The sequence below is a fragment of the Schistocerca serialis genome, chromosome 7 (assembly GCF_023864345.2).
Source record: "Schistocerca serialis cubense isolate TAMUIC-IGC-003099 chromosome 7, iqSchSeri2.2, whole genome shotgun sequence".
NCBI lineage: Eukaryota > Metazoa > Arthropoda > Insecta > Orthoptera > Acrididae > Schistocerca > Schistocerca serialis.
In genome coordinates this window covers 287,850,771-287,866,878 of record NC_064644.1, presented here as the reverse complement: position 1 = coordinate 287,866,878, position 16,108 = coordinate 287,850,771, and positions in this window count along the sequence as shown.

The window sequence follows — 16,108 nt, the reverse complement described above, 5'->3', positions numbered from 1 at the left end:
CCTGAGCTTACACTTCAGCAAGATAACATCCACCCGCACAAGACGAGAGTTTCTACTGATTTTCTTCGTGCTTAACAAACCCTACCTAGGCCAACAATGTCCCCATACATCTCCCCAATTGGGAAAGTTTGGAGCTTATGGGCAGGGCGCTATAAACAGCTTGGGCTTTTGACGATCTAACGCACCAGTTTGACAGATTTTGGTACGATATCCCTCAGGAGCACATCCAACAACTCCATCAATAAATGCCAAACCGAATAACTGTTTGCATAGGGGCCGTATGTGGACCAACACGTTAATGGTTTGCTCAATTTGTGAAACTCTTTGTCTTAAATGAATGATCCAATTTATCTGAAACTATAATCATTTGTTTGTCTGTAGATCTACAGTACATCTACCGATTTCGGACAGAAATTGGATAATTCCTTCCTTTTGCGTCATATTTTGGCTTGGCGATAGTGAAATATTAGCCCACCAGTAAGTAAGTTCTAAGTCAGTTAGTCGATTACTATTGACTCTAAGGAACCATTAACTTGCGTGACGTATAGTATTATTACCCACTTACAAAATATCTGCGGTGATCAGTCCGTATAAACGTAACAACGGGGAAAAGTACTGCAGGGCAGATGCCGAAGCCTGAAGAGGCTTATCTTTGGTAAGGCCTGTTTCATTCAGGGTCACAGTGGTGGTGGCTAATTAGTATTCACTTATTTATTTTTCTTCTTGCTTAATAAGCCAGGGTATTGACAGGTTTGGGGGATCGCGGGCATTCGCACTGCTGCAGCGCATTATCCGTATCTGGCTATTTTTAAATAAACCGTATTCGTCGTGGGCGTTAGATAAAGAAAATAAAGAGGCCCGGTTTATTATTTTAGCTACTCAAAATAAATAAATATTTTAATAATCCTATTCTGATTTCAAATAAAAATAAATAAAGAAAGGGGAACAGAATAATGTCTTGCGAAAGCATCAGTGTTTACGAATTAACACGCTTTCAGCGATAATCTTTAAAATAAGTGGCAATATAGCAATCGCAAATAGTAATATACAGAGTGTTACAAAAAGGTATGGCCAAACTTTCAGGAAACATCCCTCACAAACAAATAAAGAAAAGATGTTATGTGGACATGTGTCCTGAAACGCTTAATTTCCATGTTAGAGCTCATTTTAGTTTCGTCAGTATATTCCTCCACCTACGCTCAATGGAGCACGTTATCATGATTTCATCCGGGATACTCCACCTGTGCTGCTAGAACATCTAGCAAGTACGACACAACATGTGCTTCATGCATGATGGAGCTCCTGCAAATTTCAGTCGAAGTGTTCGTACGCTTCTCAACAACAGATTCGGTGACCGATGGATTGGTAGAGGCGGACTAATACCATGGCCTCCACGCTCTCCTGCCCTCAACCCTCTTGACTTTCATTTATGTGGGCATTTGAAAGCTCTTGTCTACGCAACCCCGGTATCAAATGTAGAGACTCTTCGTGCCCGTATTGTGGGCGGCTGTGATACAATACGCCATTCTCCAGGGCTACATCAGCGCATCAGGGATTTCATGTGACGGAGGGTGGATGCATGTATCCTCGCTAACGGAGGACATTTTGAACATTTCCTGTAACAAAGTGTTTGAAGTCATGCTGGTACGTTCTGTTGCTGTGTGTTTCCATTCCATGATTAATGTGATTTGAAGAGAAGTAATAAAATAAGCTCTAACATGGAAAGTAAGCGTTTCCGGACACATGTCCACATAACATATTTTCTCTCTTTGTGTGTGAGGAATGTTTCCTGAAAAATTGGCCGTACCTTTTTGTAACACCCTGTATAGAAAGAAATTAAAGCCAAACGATATTCATGATATTATCAGAAATTTACATTAATCACTGATATAATTCTAGGGAATTTATTTTGAACAAAGAATTACTATATCGTAGACAGGTCGACAGGTGAATTTTTTGTTTAGGAGAAATTTTAATCTAGGAACGGAAGAAGGGGAAACCATTTGTTATTTTCAAACTTTATTAAAAAGGAGGCGCTGGTAAATAAATTTTAATGTGAATATCCTTGATTTTTGAATACAAAAATGTGGAGTTAGACTTATTACCCCTGATAATTAAAGTTTACTACTAAGTTTTAGTTAAATATCGTCTTTATAATAGCTTCCGCCATCGGTACCATAGTGACAACTGACTGGAAATACGATACAGAGTTAATATTATAGATAATTTGCCCTATTATATGCCCACTGCATAATGATTATCAGTGCTTGAAAGCAGAAGATTAACTTTATAGTAATATAATACTAAAGCGTATTTATCTAGTGTTTTAGCGCTGTGGTGTATAAAGCAATAAATGGGTACCAATGAATTGATGAATGAAGGAGGCTCTGGTAGTTTAAATTGGTCAAATGACTCTGAGCACTATGCGACTTAACTTCTGAGATCATCAGTCGCCTCGAACTTAGAACTAATTAAACCTAACTAACCTAAGGACATCACACACATCCATGCCCGAGGCAGGATTCGAACCTGCGACCGTAGCGGTCGCTCGGCTCCAGACTACAGCGCCTAGAACCGCACGGCCACTCCGGCCGGCTCTGGCAGTTTACCCTGAGTGTTACATATTGCCTATGCATAGGAAAATGAATCCATTACTGCACAACTACACTATTGATAAAGCGCTGGAAACACTATTGACCGTAAAGTATCTAGGAGTAATTTTCCAGAGCGACCTTAAGTGCAATGACCACATAGCAAAAGTAGTTGGAAAAGCAGATGCGAAGTAAGATCTATACGTAATCTTAACGACATGTATCTTATCCAAGATAGAAGTTGGTTACGAGGACTTGTTGGTGCTTATACCTGAGTATTGTTAATCTATCTGGGGCCCTTGCCAGGTGGAACTGACAGAAGAGATAGAGAAGATCCAACGAGGAGCGGCACGTTACGTCACGCGATCGTTTACTCGATGCGAGAGCGGTACAGAGGTCTGAATAATCTCCAGCGGCAGACAATACAAGACAAGCATTGTGCGTTACAGAGAGGATTACTATTGAAATTTCGAGTGAACACTTTCCAGGAAGAGTCGGACAGCATATTACTACCTCCCATCTAGTACACTGGACTCGCATTCGGGAGGACGACGGTTCAATCCCACGTCCGGCCATCCCGATTTAGGTTTTCCGTGATTTCCCTAAATCGCTCCAGGCAAATGCCGGGATGGTTCCTTTGAAAGGGCATGGCCGATTTCCTTCCCCAATCCGATGAGACCGATGACCTCGCTGTCTGGTCTTCTCCCCCAAACAACCCAACCCAACTACCTCCCACCTCCAACATGCATCACACGATATGACCACTACGAGAACAATCTAGAAATTCGAGATAATACAGAGGCTTACCGAAAATCACCCTTCCTACGCGCCATTCGCGAGTGGAATTTTGCATATGTGTGTGTATGTGTGTGTGTGTGTGTGTGTGTGTGTGAGAGAGAGAGAGAGAGAGAGAGAGAGAGAGAGAGAGAGAGAGAGGAGAGAGTTCACATGATAAGGAGTATAGTATTTTAAGTATGGAAACAGATAAAATAAAGAAGTGTGTGTGTGTGTGTGTGTGTGTGTGTGTGTGTGTGTGTGTGTTTGTGTTTGTGATCACGCCGTTTCATGGAATTCAGAACAAATACCTTTGAACATGACGTCAGTTCAAGGGAAGCTACAAAATAGCAGATCAGCAACTGGAAGCAGTTAATTCCATAAATTATCTGGGAGTACGCATTACGAGTGATTTGAAATGGAATGATCATATAAAGTTGATCGTCGGTAAAGCAGATGCCAGACTGAGATTCATTGGAAGAATCCTAAGGAAATGCAATCCGAAAACAGAGGAAGTAGGTTACAGTACACTTGTTCGCTCACTGTTTGAATAATGTTCAGCAGTGTGGGATCCGTACCAGATAGGGTTGATAGAAGAGACAGAGAAGATCCAACGGAGAGCAGTGCGCTCGTTACAGGATCATTTAGTAATCGTGAAAGCGTTTCGGAGATGATGGATAAACTCCAGTGGAAGACTCTGCAGGAGAGACGCTCAGTAGCTCAGTATGGGCTTTTGTTAAAGTTTCGGGAACATACCTTCACTGAGGAGTCAAGCAGTATATTGCTCCCTCCTACGTCTATGTCGCGAAGAGACCATGAGGATAAAATCAGAGAGATTAGAGCCCACACAGAAGCATACCGACAATCCTTCTTTCCACGAACAATACGAGACTGGAATAGAAGGGAGAACCGATAGAGGTAGTCAGGGTTCCCTCCGCCACACACCGTCAAGTGGCTTGCGGAGTATGGATGTAGATGTAATAGATGTAGAAGTTTACGTAATTTTTTCGGAAATACTATGCACCTTAGTACTTCGTGCCATTTTTACCGATTAAAATGAGTCTTGAATAATTTCACAGTGACATTCTGATTGACTGCCTCGTATTAATGTCCCCTAAAATACTGTCCTGCGATTACTTGTTTCGTTTTAACGGCAGAGATAGAAGGAAGGGGAGGAGTGAGGGGGGAGGGAGGGATATGGCTTGTCACATGATGATGATGATGATGATGATGATGATGATAATGATAATGACGTCATTAATAAACAGCAGAGTATTGGCCGTCATTTTGGATTCTGACGTCGTTAGCCCTGCATGTAAACAATACGCACTAGCACTTTCACTTGAAGTCAGTGGTATCACATGGTCCTCTATGGCTTTTAAGTGCAAAGTGCTCCTCTTAGTACGTCTATATGCCACTCATGCAAAATATTCCTTCCTCCGGCATCCACCTAGCAAAACGGTTGTCGCGAGAAAACCAGAGATATTAGAGTAGATACGGAAGCGCACAACAGTCGTTCAGTCCACGCACTAGTGGCACCGGGTAGGGAAGGGAGGAGTTCACTGCAGTTGTCTAGGAATGGCGATTATCGCTAAAGGAACTGATTTCCGGTTACATCGTTTCCCTACACGCTAGTTTAAAACCACTGAAAATAATTAATTTTTGGTTTTTTAAACATATTCTTTCCTGTAGTAAATGTATAAATCGAGCGAAGGTAGAAAATTTTAACTCAGTCGGTTTCAAGATACACAGAATCAAAATATTAATTTTAAAAGGCAAATGAAGGAAAAATTAGTCCAGGCGCCGTTCGCTGCTTTCCTCGAAAAATGATAAATCTTGGAATACTACAAAAAATCACCGGTATTCTCCTACTGATTCTAATTTTCCTAACTCTGTTCTAAAATCGTTTTGTAATCGGTGATCGCACCACTATTTGAGCGTTACGACGAGTGAGTGCTAAATGGTGAAAACTACATCTACATCTACATTTGTACTCCGCAAGCCACCCAATGGTGTGTGGCGGAGGGCACTTTACGTGCCACTGTCATTACCTCCCTTTCCTGTTCCAGTCGCATATGGTTCGCGGGAAGAACGACTGCCGGAAAGCCTCCGTGCGCGCTCGAATCTCTCTAATTTTACATTCGTGATCTCCTCGGGAGGTATAAGTAGGGGGAAGCAATATATTTGATACTTCATCTAGAAACGCACACTTTCGAAACCTGGACAGCAAGCTACACCGCGATGGAGACCGCCTCTCTTGCAGAGTCTGCCACTTGAGTTTGCTAAACATCTCCGTAGCGCTATCACGGTTACCAAATAACCCTGTGACGAAACGCGCCGCACTTCTTTGGATCTTCTCTATCTCCTCCGTCAACCCGATCTGGTACGGATCCCACACTGATGAGCAATACTCAAGTATAGGTCGAACGAGTGTTTTGTAAGCCACCTCCTTTATTGATGGATTACATTTTCTAAGGACTCTCCCAACGAATCTCAACAATTAATTTTATATGATCATTCCACTTAAAATCGTTCCGTACGCATACTCCCAGATATTTTACAGAAGTAACTGCTACCAGTGTTTGTTCCGCTATCATATAATCATACAGTAAAGGATCCTTCTTTCTATGTATTCGCAATACATTACATTTGTCTATGTTAAGGGTCAGTTGCCACTCCCTGCACCAAGTGCCTATCCGCTGCAGATCTTCCTGCATTTCGCTACAATTTTTTAATGCTGCAACTTCTCTGTATACTGCAGCATCATCCGCGAAAAGCCGCATGGAACTTCCGACACTATCTACTAGGTCATTTATATATATTGTGGCACGCCAGAGGTTACTTTAACGTCTGTAGACGTCTCTCCATTGAGAACAACATGCTGTGTTCTGCTTGCTAAAAACTCTTCAATCCAGCCACACAGCTGGTCTGATATTGCGTAGGCTCTTGCTTTGTTTATCAGGCGACAGTGCGGAAATGTATCCAACGCCTTCCGGAAGTCAAGGAAAATAGCATCTACCTCGGAGCCCGTATCTAATATCTTCTGGGTCTCATGGACAAATAAAGCGAGTTGGGTCTCACTCGATCACTGTTTCCGGAATCCATGTTGATTCCTACAGAGTAGATTCTGGGTTTCCAGAAGCGACATGATACGCTAGCAAACAACATGTTCTAAAATTCTACAACAGTTCGACGTCAGAGATATAGGTCTATAGTTTTGCGCATCTGCTCGACGACCCTTCTTGAGAACTGGGACTACCTGTGCTCTTTTCCAATCATTTGGAACCTTCCGCTCCTCTAGAGACTTGCGGTACACGGCTGTTACAAGGGGTGCAAGTTCTTTCACGTACTCTGTGTAGAATCGAATTGGTATCCCGTCAGGTCCAGTGGACTTTCCTTTGTTGAGTGATTTCAGTTGCTTTTCTATTTCTTGGACACTAACTTCGATGTCAGCCATTTTTTCGTTTGTGAGAGGATTTAGAGAAGGAACTGCAGTGAGGTCTTCCTCTGTGTAACAGCTTTGGAAAAATGTGTTTAGTATTTCAGCTTTACGCGTGTCATCCTCTGTTTCAATGCCATCATCATCCCGGAGTGTCTGGATATGCTGTTTCGAGGCACTTACTGATTTAACGTAAGACCTGAACTTCCTAGGATTTTCTGTCAAGTCGGTACATAGAATTTTACTTTCGAATTCACTGAACGCTTCACGCATAGCCCTCCTTACGCTAACTTTGACATCGTTTAGCTTCTGTTTGTCTGAGAGGTTTTGGCTGCGTTTAAATTTGCAGTGAAGCTCTCTTTGCTTTCGCAGTAGTTTCCTAACTTTGTTTTTGAACCACACGGTGGGTTTTTCCCGTCCCTCACAGTTTTATTCGGCACGTACCTGTCGAAAACGCATTTTACGATTGCCTTGAACCTTTACCATAAACACTCAACATTGTCTGTGTCGGAACAGAAATTTTCGTTCTGACCCGTTAGGTAGTCTGAAATCTGCCTTCTATTACTCTTGCTAAACAGATAAAGCTTTCTCCCTTTTTTTATATTCCAGTTTACTTCCATATTCAGGGATGCTGCAACGGCCTTATGATAACTGATTCCCTGTTCTGCGCTTACAGAGTCGAAAAGTTCGGGTCTGTTTGTTATCAGTAGGTCCAAGATGTTATCTCCACGAGTCGGTTCTCTGTTTAATTGCTCGAGGTAATTTTCGGATAGTGCACTCAGTATAATGTCACTCGATGCCCTGTCCCTATCACCCGTCCTAAACATCTGAGTGTCCCAGTCTATATCTGGTAAATTGAAATCACCTAAGACTATAACATGCTGAGAAAATTTATGTGAAATGTATTCCATATTTTCTCTCAGTTGTTCTGCCACTAATGCTGCTGAGTCGGGAGGTCGGTAAAAGGAGCCAATTATTAACATAGCTCGGTTGTTGAGTGTAACCTCCACCCATAATAATTCACAGGAACTATGCACTTCTACTTCACTACAGGATAAACTACTACTAACAGCGACAAACACGCCACCACCGCTTGCATGCAATACATCCTTTCTAAACACCGTCTGTGCCTTTGTAAAAATTTCGGCAGAATTTATCTCCGGCTTCAGCCAGCTTTCCGTACCTGAAAGGGTACTGAGGGTGAAAAACTGTTTTCCGTGTTCATTTATCCGTTTTCAAGGGCTCTAAGCAGCTGAACGAATATTACGTAGACATAGGCAGTAGACCAGCTACTTTCTATTTTTATTATATTATGAGCCAGTTGTTAAATTTTTAATGTATTGCTATTACTATAATTTCCTTCCTCTTTTATCATTTCATAGAAATGACAGACAAATCTTCAAAGCAAATGAAGCATTGTAGATCGTAAAAATAATTCCAGACTATGGATTCTGCCATTCTGCAACACAACAGATATCCACGCCCTTGTCTACACGCATGCTTACAGTCGCTGTAGGGATTGGTGCCTAAAGAAACATCAACGTGCAATGTTGTAAAGCTCTTCAGCCCAAAGACCCACGCAACTCTACATGCTACTCTACCATGTGCAAGCCTCTTCATCAATGCATAACTGCTGCAAACTCTATAAACTCCTTGGCTCCTTCTGCCATTTTCTGCACCCTCCTTCCCCCCCCCTCCACAACAAAAACTTCCTACCATTATCAAATTTACTACCCTTGGTTGCCTCAGGACGTGTACTGTCATCCGATCCCTTCTTTTAGCTACGTTGTGCCCTGAATTTCATTTCCCTTCAGTCCGGTTTAGGATCTCTGCACTATTCATTTGATCAGCTTACCTACTCTTCGCCGCCTGCTGTGACCGAGCGGTTCTAGGCGCTTCAGTCTGGAACCGCGTGACCGCTACGGTCGCAGGTTCGAATCCTGCCCCGGGAATGGATGTGTTTGATGTCCTTGGTTAGTTAGGGGACTGATGACCTCAGATGTTAACTCCCACAGTGCTCAGAGCCATTTGAATCTAATCTTCGGTATTATTATACAGCACCTCTATGGTTATTCAAGGGTTCCACCTGCTTTTCTTTTGCTTGTATTCGTCAGAAGTCAAACATCTTTTCTCTCCTCCATCAATTTCACTTCCCTTTTTGACTTTCTCCTTTTTTACCTAAGTGATTACTCAGTGTAAAGACTGAGATACATCGGAGATAGGGTACATCCCTACCACACTTCCTTTTAAAGTACTGTTTCCCTTCCATGTCTTTTTACTCTTATAACTTTAACCGAGTTCTGTACAAATTACAGGTAACCATTTGCTCCCTGCGTTTTATCCCTGCAAACTTCAGAATGTTAAAGACTCTGTTCTAGTCACCTTTTTAAAAAATTTTATCTTAATATACAGATGTTATGAAAGTAATTTTGCTTTTCTTCGATCCATCTTTTATTGTAAGAAGTATAGCTTCTATCGTTCTCTTGGCCATAGCTCCGTAACCCAATGTGACATTACTACTTCTACCGTCATCAGTTACTTTTCTGGTCAGTTAGCAAAACTGATCTACTACTTTTACTGTGTCATTTCCTAATCTAATTCCCTCAGCATCGCCTTATTTAATTCGACTACATTCCGTTTCCCTTGTTTGCTTTTGTTGACGTTCATCTTATGTCCTCCTTTCAAGACACTGTCCATTCTGCTCAGCTGCTGTTCTAAGTTCTTTGCTGCCTCTGATAGAATTGCAATGTCACCTGCGAACGTCAAAGTTTTTATTTCATCTCCCGAACTTAAATTCCTGCTCCTAATTTCTTCTTGTTTTCCTTTATGCTTACTCAATGTACAGATCGAATAACGTCGGAACAGTTTACAACCCTGTCTCATTCCTTTCTCAATATGTTTCCCTTTCATGTCCTTCGTCTCTAGTGACTATGGTCTGGTTTCTGTAAATAACCGTTCGCTCCCTGTATTTTACTCCTGCTACCTACATAATTTCAAAGGATATATTCCAGTCAACATTGTGAAAAGTTTTCTCTAAGTCTACAAATGCTATAACTGTATGTTTGCCCTTTTTTAACCTACCCTCTAAGATACGCCATATGATTAGTATTGAACCTCGTAGCCGGCCGCAGTGGCCGAGCGATTCTAGACGCTACAGTCTGGAACTGCGCGACCGCTACGGTCGCAGGTTCGAATCCTGCCTCGGGTATGGATGTGTGTGATGTCCTTAGGTTAGTTAGGTTTAAGTAGTTCTAAGTTCTAGGGGACTGATGACCTCAGTAGTTAAGTCCCATAGTGCTCAGAGCCATTTGAATCATTTTTGAATCTCGTATTCCTACTCTCCCAAGAACCCTGCTAATTGTCACAGACGGCGGATTCTTCTGTAAATAATTCATGTCAGTATTTCACAACCATGACTTACGAAAGAGACAGTTCGGTAATATTCGCATATGTAAGCACATACCTTCTTTGGAATTGGAATTCGTACTTTCTTCCCAAAGTCTGAGGTTGTTTTGCTCGTATATATCTTGCCCACCAGGTGGCATACATTAGTCATGTCTGCTCTCCCATGAATACAGGCAGTTTTGAGGAAATGTCGTCTACTCCAGGAGCCTTGTTTGGATTTATGTCTTTCAGTGCTCTGTCAATGTATTCTCAGAGTATCATATCTCTCATCTCCATGTACTTACTCTTCTGCTTCCATAATATTGTCATCAGATTCGTTCCCTCTGATATATTCCTTCCACATTCAGCTTTCTCTTTTATTCGTAGTATTGCTTTGGTGCTCGAGCACCTCTATCCTCCAAAAATTTAGTTTCTCTATAGCCATGTATATTTCTACTGATTTACACTGTTCCTCTATTAATTTTGCTTTCTGATTTTGCTCTTCTTGTCAATTTCCCTTCTCAGACGTCTGTTAACCTCTGCCCGCATCTCGTGGTCGTGCGGTAGCGTTCTCGCTTCCCACGCCCGGGTTCCCGGGTTCGATTCCCGGCGGGGTCAGGGATTTTCTCTGCCTCGTGATGGCTGGGTGTTGTGTGCTGTCTTTAGGTTAGTTAGGTTTAAGTAGTTCTAAGTTCTAGGGGACTTATGACCACAGCAGTTGAGTCCCATAGTGCTCAGAGCCATTTTTTTTGTTAACCTCTATAGTGCTTCATCTGCTGCATTTTTTTTTCGTGTCGTCATCATACGCACAAAAGAATCAATAAGTCTCCTCGTAGTATAATGTAAAATTTCGTTTATTGATGTTGCAAAATTAAGTGCAGAAGCACAGCGAAATACCCTTGTTCATTTAACTCAACGTAAAAAATTTCGAAAGTGGTCTCCGTTCTTTATGGCGATGCTGGTCGTTGTTGGAAATGTAAGATTCATTATATAGTTTTTAGTAATTGCAATGGTACCAGACGATTAGTGTTTAACACACCGTTGACGGGAAATTAATTGGGGCAAGACCACAAGCGCAGGTGTTGAACTAAATGGTGCTTTCGTCTTCAGATGGGGAATCATACCATTCTCCTTAACACATTCCCGTAAATGAGAAAAAACGTAAATCATACTGTCTAGACGTTCTAGTATGATAAAAGAAAAAATAAGTTAAATACATTACAATTTATTTAATTTTAATCTGATAATTATATATATATACAGGGTGTTACAAAAAGGTACGGCCAAACTTTCAGGAAACATGTGGACATGTGTCCGGAAACGCTTAATTTCAATGTTAGAGCTCATTTTAGTTTCGTCCACCTACTCTCAATGGAGCACATTATCATGATTTCATACGGGATACTCTACCTGTGCTGCTAGAACATCTAGCAAGTACGACACAACATGTGGTTCATGCACGATGGAGCTCCTGCAAATTTCTGTCGAAGTGTTCGTACGCTTCTCAACAACAGATTCGGTGACCGATGGATTGGTAGAGGCGGACTGATTCAATGGCCTCCACGCTCTCCTGACCTCAACCCTCTTGACTTTCATTTATGTGGGCATTTGAAAGCTCTTGTCTACGCAATCCCGGTATCAAATCTAGAGACTCTTCGTGCTCGTATTGTGGACGACTGCGATACAATACGCCATTCTCCAGGGCTGCATCAGCGCATCAGGGATTCCATGCGACGGAGGGTGGATGCATGTATCCTCGATAACGGAGGACATTTTGAACATTTCCTGTAACAAAGTGTTTGAAGTCACGCCGGTACGTTCTGTTGCTGTGTGTTTCCATTCCATGATTAATGTGATTTGAAGAGAAGTAATAAAATGAGCTCTAACATGGAAAGTAAGCGTTTCCGGACACATGTCCACATAAAATATTTTCTTTCTTTGTGTGTGAGGAATGTTTCCTGAAAATTTGGCCGTACCTTTTTGTAACATCCTGTATATATGTTGTGTTTCATACCAGAATGTCGTGTTCCCAATTTGGCACAGATTTGCCACAGGAAACACGAAAGCAGTCGAAGACGTCCGTCTTCTGGTCGGCTCCTGATCGTTGTCAGAAGGAGGCTAGTTTTTGATTACGCAAAGACTTCTATTATTTGGGAAAGAACAACCAGAATATCTTTGCGTAATCAGTATGAATTTTATAATTACCTAAGGGAACTTTAACAATGAACAATAAAAAAATAGCATTTGCAAATGAAATCATTAATAAATGGGGCAGCTATGAGTTGTATAGACGACAAGGAGCGGCCTTCTGTCTACGACCAGGATGCCGCAGTATTTCTGCTGTAGTAAAGACTGTTTGACATTTATAAAAATAATATGACATGGAGGTAAAAAAAATAAAGGAAAAGAATAGAATAAGAAATCTGGTAAACACTAAATATATTCAAATAATTTTCAGAAGCAATTATGGCTTGTTTATAAACAGTGTAACTTACGTAAGTGATTTTCTGACTGTATGGTGCGATCAGATTTGGCCTGTCCTGTACTTGGTTCACATTTTTGTCACAAATTACAGTCATTACTTTTCTCCTTTCTTCGAGACAATTATTGCACCGTTCAATACCTTCATAGCAATAACTTGCCGATTTACAGTAGTGAACATAAATTACTTAAGTTTTATTAATGAATAACTGTTGTCTGCATGCTGGCAAGACCGCTAACTGGCTTAAAGATGACCTTCTTTACGTTTTCACATTACAAGCAGAAGTACTATAAAATCTGAAGATCTACAAAGGTTTTTAACGTCATATTTTTTATTTAGAGCCGGTCGGGGTTGCCGAGCGGTTCTAGGCGCTACAGTCTGGCACCGCGCGACCGCTACGGTCGCAGGTTCGAATCCTGCTTCGGGCATTGATGTGTGTGATGTCCTTAGGTTAGTTAGTAGCAATCTGTTCAATTGTACTTAAAGTATTTCGTCACAATTTGTAAATCGTAAACTGATGAACTCATGAACCATTATAATCACACTGAAATTAACGTCAAATGACAACGGCTTTCCCATGTTCTAAAATCTCTTTAACTCAATTCCTAGTTTACTGCTCTCCATGTTTCGCAAGCAACAGCTGAATGGAAGATGGGTTTTACATGTTGATAGTATAACACAATCCAATTCCCTGTGTGTGAAATTTTTTGGCGTGCAACAAGTCACAAAGAATTTCAGGCAAACAAACTCTGCGCACGGTGGCGTGACTGATTTCATTCTCTCGGTAAAGGGATGGAGCCCGGAGAATAACATCCATTATGGGATTTGGAAGGTATTCATCCCACTTTCACCTTTAGACAAAGATTCGTAGCGAATATCTGTCAATCTGAAAACAGTTCAGTAGTGCGGCAATTTCTGGTGATAAAACCTTGGTTTCTTGTGTACGGTGCTGTTTGTAAAGCTCTTAAGGTAATCTACACGAACTATAAATGACATAAAACAACAATTACAAGTATTTAATAAATATTCGCGAATGAAACTAGTACGTGTCTTCAATATCACTTTAAACCTCCAAATAGTAGCTTCACGAAGGAGTCATGGCATTGATTAGATCTTGTAAGAAGTTTTGGATGTAAACTGCAGTTTGGAGAACGGTTTACAGCGACAGAAGCAGCTAGAAGCTCTCCCCATCGGTCACGTCACAGACATGCTTGACGATGATTCTACGTCTGTACAGACATATAATTTTTATCTCATATAATCTGTCGATGTCCGGCTGTTGTAGCCGAGCGGTCCTAGGCGCTTCAGTCTGTAACCGCTTGACCCCTAAGGTCGCAGGTTCAAATCCTACCTCGGGCATGGATGTGTGTGATGTCCTTATGTTAGTTAGGTTTAAGTGGTTCTAAGTCTAGGGGACTGATAACGTCAGATGTTAAATCCCATAGTCCTTAGAGCCATTTGAAGCATTTGAAACCCCGAGCTTCCGTTAACGCGTGGAAGCTTAAGGAACTGGACTGTGTTTGTCCGAACATGTCCCCTCTACGACGCGATTTTCTCTTTAAATGTATCCGTAACAAATCAGAAGCAAGTTTTTTCTCTCCTTGAAATATCCTACGTCCTACTGTGGCAGTGTGCACTCACGTCCACCTAAAATTCAAGGTCTGCAATCCAATACGGATATTCTAATTTCCATTCTTCCAGTCCTTCTTCGTTCAGAAATTCAACCATAGAGAGTTTTAAATAAAAAAATCGTTCCAGACATGCACCTTGAGTTGAACTACATACTTTGCAGTCATGTATAGTCTCCATTACTCGCCATTCAGTTCCATCGAAAACTGTAACAATTGACAGAGGTAAAATGTTTGCGGCTTCAGACATTTTACTGTTCAGATAACCAAGTTTTTCACTAGATTGCAACACTCAATGAATTGTTGGGCTTATCCGAGTACAGCGCAAAGACAGGCCGCGCCTTAGTCCGCCTGTGGTCAGCACACCAGACATGCGCGAAATTCGACAAAACGTGGCCGGCCATGCTGTATAAGGTGTGCGAAGCCAGTTAAAATCATTGAAGTCATTGCTTAATACAGATTTTCGTCCTATTTCAGAGCTTACCGAAGCAATTTTATGCATCCATAGAGGAAACAGTTTTTTTACAAGACGCTTGGGTGACCACATTAAGGGTTCTAGTTTAGCGTTTGGAATACGTACCGAATTAGAGGGGAACCAGCCTTTTCAGTAGTTGCAGGGGCAACAGTCTGGATGATTGAATGATCTGGCCTTGTAACACTAACCAAATCGGCCTTGCGGGACTGGTACTACGAACGGCTGAAAGCAAGGGGAAACTAAAGCCGTCATTTTTTCCATGGGCATGCAGCTTTACTGTATGAGTAGCATGGAGAGCTGCATCAAACCAGTCTCTGGACTGAAGACCACAACAACAACAACAACAACAACACCGCGTAAGCATGTCAACAGACGTAACGAATTCACAGACGCGAGCTACAATATTAACAGGTCAGTTTACCCGTTCTGGATATTTTACAGAGGTTCTTAGTTGAAGTTGATCGGAATGTTAGGAAGAAAGGTGACATTGTTATCGCTTAACCTTGTGGATATTTCAAGACGACCAAGAGGCACTTCTGCTGCCCAGCGTCAGGCTTCATGGAAATAAAATCAAGACGACTAGAATATGCACTGATGAGTCAGAGTGTCATTTTTATGCTTACGCCATGTGAAAATGGAATGGGACTGACTGGCCCGAGGGAGGCGGCCCAATGCTAAGGCGATCGGCCTCCTTTCAGGAGGACCAGGGTTCAAAACCCCTTTCATACCGCCCGATTTACATTTTCCACGATTTCCCGAAAACACATAAGGTCATAAGGTGTATGTCCTTTGGATGGGACGAGACCGACTTTCTCTACCAATTTCGAACTTGACCTTCCCTAATTTTCCATCTTCCGTCAGTCGTTCGGGTCAGGTATTGGCTAATGCTCATACGTTGGAACATGGCGTCGAACGAAAAGTATCGCTATTCAACTCTTCAATAGCATCCTAAAAAGCATTCGTACTCATAAGAGCATCGAAAGGAAAGTAGCGATATTTTGCGGTATTGCGGTATAGAACATATCTTTCATAAAAAATTATTGTAGACAGCCTCTATCAATTCCGATCCCTCCATTTATGTTTTTAAAATACGTCCATAATAGAGAGAAGGATCCGATTTTCTCCGAGTTTTAAACATAATAATACAAGCGTTAAATCAAGCAATGTTTCCACTTTCATTTTTAAAAATTTCTATCAGATTACGCACACACACACATACACACACACACACACACACACACACACACACACACACACACACATTCTTCCACCGGTGAGCCATAAAATGTGGCCATTTATAGTAGGAGGGTGTAGCTCAAACTCAAAAAACAGTCC